Raw genomic sequence first — 233 nt, forward strand, 5'->3', positions numbered from 1 at the left:
TCTACTTACTTTTTTCCAATCTTTTTCAAAAAATCTATTCCTGCTTTTTTTGATCCAGTTTCTATTATTCTCCTCGATAGATTCTATCTTAAAACATACATTGTTAACACAATAAAACTTCCCATTTCTTTCTATTGAGATGAAAAAGAAGAAAAAGTGGATTTCTATTCACAGGCTGCAAAATTCAGAATAAATTGGAACCGTTAACTAGAATTCTCTTTTTTTATTGCAGT

Source organism: Aegilops tauschii, chromosome 4 (genome assembly GCF_002575655.3).
Source record: "Aegilops tauschii subsp. strangulata cultivar AL8/78 chromosome 4, Aet v6.0, whole genome shotgun sequence".
Classification (NCBI taxonomy): Eukaryota; Viridiplantae; Streptophyta; class Magnoliopsida; order Poales; family Poaceae; genus Aegilops; species Aegilops tauschii.